The sequence below is a fragment of the Priapulus caudatus genome, unplaced genomic scaffold (genome assembly GCF_000485595.1).
Source record: "Priapulus caudatus unplaced genomic scaffold, Priapulus_caudatus-5.0.1 Scaffold2125, whole genome shotgun sequence".
Taxonomy (NCBI): domain Eukaryota; kingdom Metazoa; phylum Priapulida; class Priapulimorpha; order Priapulimorphida; family Priapulidae; genus Priapulus; species Priapulus caudatus.
In genome coordinates, this window is record NW_014579186.1 from 10531 (window position 1) to 13528 (window position 2998).

The window sequence follows — 2998 nt, forward strand, 5'->3', positions numbered from 1 at the left end:
CAACCAATGTCAGTTTAATCCATATAATATAATATATATAATATTAAAGGTTCAGGTATTGGTTTAGGGTTTAGGGTTAGGATTAGGGTTAGGGTTAGAATTAGGGTGTAGGGTTAGAATTAGGGTTAGTTCATCCCCGAGGTTAGACACATTGGTTTTATTGCGACACCATGTTCTCTATCGCTTGGGCCGTTGAGTCTGTCTTCACATTCTCGCCTACCACTCGTGCTCGCTGTTGTGGCATCGACGATGGGAACACAACTGATGGAGCGTTAGCCTTATTCAATTACGCATTGTACTTTTGTAGTGCACGTGTTTTTGGGTCTACGTGCTAGATTGCTGTAGCATCGTGTGCCCATTGCTCGAACTCGTTATACGTGCTAACAAGAACTTGGTGCTTGGGCTAATTGCTTGGTGCTAACTCAACAGCTAGCTTTGCGTGGACTAATCATAATACTCGCTACACGCGTAGAACCTACGGTAAATCGGTGGCATAATAATCATTGCAATACATACATGCAGGGTAAACTAGTTACACAACCTATGTCTTACTCCGAGTGCAGAGTTTTAAACAAATTCTTTTTACTCATACATGCACGATAAACAGCCAAGACAATTTTTATTCAAAGCTCTTATTTCATGTAGTTTAGTGCGAATTTTTCATTTTTATGGCGTTTTATATACACCATAGAGCGCTCGCCTAAATTTAGCGGGACGTGCAGGAGGCTCCCGCTAAAGTTGTCCGCTGAAGTGCGGTAAACAAGCGAGCGACTTAGCGAACGGAGATTCGTGAAACGCGTCCTCCGCTATTTAGCGGACAACTCGGTAGTTTAGCGGAGGAGATAGTGGAGAATATAGCGACGGAGCTTCGTGAAACACGCCCCAGCTGACAGTTCACATGTACCCGTTATATGGAGAAATGAGCATGTACACAGGTGGCACATAGTGTTGACGATCGAATAAAGTTGAAAACGAAAAATCGATAAAATTTCATGCACAACGTGGAGAGTATCCTTAAAGAACAATTGAAGTCAACTTTTATAACTTCTGTCACGTTTTTATACATAGAAATACATTCAATAACGTATTCCATTTAAATCCGGCGCCCAATTTGTAAGAAACATATCCTTGCCGTCTGGTTGTTGCTATGGTAACTGGGTGATGCTCCATTAGGAGCGTTCCCAACTTTAATGTCATTATTTAATGTCTTGATATAAAAGAGATATAAAGGGGGTGGATCGATATCAATTAGTTAGAACAAAGGAGGGGTTGGATTACTGAATAAGATATCATTTTATTGGGACCCATGTTCTCTATCCTTGAACCGACTCAACAATAGTTGGTCCTTTTTAGCGGGTTACACAGAAGAAGCCAGTTACGGGGTTAGGCGGGTCAAGAGCGAGCGTAAAGTCTGATGTGTCCATGCATATAGCCCGATATATTCGCGTATATAAGCATTGAAGCTGTGCAGGTAGCTGGGCAGAATAGCAATGAGTGACAATCCACTGTATACGTCTAGGACAACAGTAAGTACATGATATCAGTGAGGAAATAAATACCATGACATTTCGCGGCATAGATTTATGATAATAACAACTACAAGATATCGGCATGCAAATAATTAACAGGAAATCCCGCGGTATACATTTAACGTAAGAGTAATTACAAGTTATTAGTCCGGAAAAATAATTAACACGACATACCCGTATACATTTCGGATAACAATAATTACAAGCCATCGATGTGGAAATAATTAGCATATGTCATTCCGCGGTATAATTTAAAGTAATAGTAATTAGAAGAGATCTGTGTATAAATGATTAACACAACATTCTGCGGATTGTATTTAGGATAATATTAATGACAGAATATTAGCGTGGAAACAATAATTCACATGACATGACGCGGCATAAATTTAGGAACGTATATAGATTTCATATAATATTTATTACAAGCGTTTACTGGAAATAATTAGATAATTCGCGGGTAAAATTGAACGATAATTGCAAGCTATACGCCTCGTGCAGTATGAATGTAGGATGATAGCAGATACAAAAACAATAATACGACATTCTGCTGTATATATTCGCATAATTGTAATTACAATGTAGCAGTGTAGAAATACAAGACATTCCAGTTTAAATTTAGGATGAAAGCAATACTAATAGCAGAATTAATTGTCATAACATTCCGCTGTATAAATAAATTTATTTAGTTTAATCGTAATTACAATATATTAGTGTGGAAATAACATATGGCATTCCTCAGCATAAGTTTAGGCGAATTGTAATTTCATAATTTAATGTGACAAATATTAACATGAGATTCAAGAGAGAAATTTGGAAATAATTAACACGACATTCAGCAATATACGTTTATGATAATAGCAATTTAATATATCAGCAGATATAATTAAGATTATATTAATGTTAATACGCTAAAGCTATAATAAAGCTATACATTTAGGATAATAATAATAATAATTAAAATTTAACGGTTTGGAAATCATTAATATGAAACTCCGGTATACATTTAAGATAATATTACGTACAATATATTAATTCGGAAATAATTAATATGATATTCTGCGGTATACATTTGGGATAATAGTAATAACAATACATCAATTTGGAAATAATTAACGTGACATTGCCATATACAATTACGCTGTAATTACAAGATACCATTCTAGGAATAATTAACATCGCAATCCGATATACATTTAGGATAATAGTAAATACAGTATATGGTATCAGTGGGCTAATAATTAACATGACATTCTGCGTCATACATTTAGGATAATATTAATTACAAGTTATGACATTGGTATGCAAATAATTAACAAAGCTTTACGTGACATACAATTAGGATAATAGTAATTAAAAGACATGCTTTCGGTATGGAACAAATTAACAAAACGCGTTATGCATTTAGGATAATAGTTATTACAAGATATGAAGAGTCTAAAGAGTAACGAATCTGGCCTTAAACTACGCAC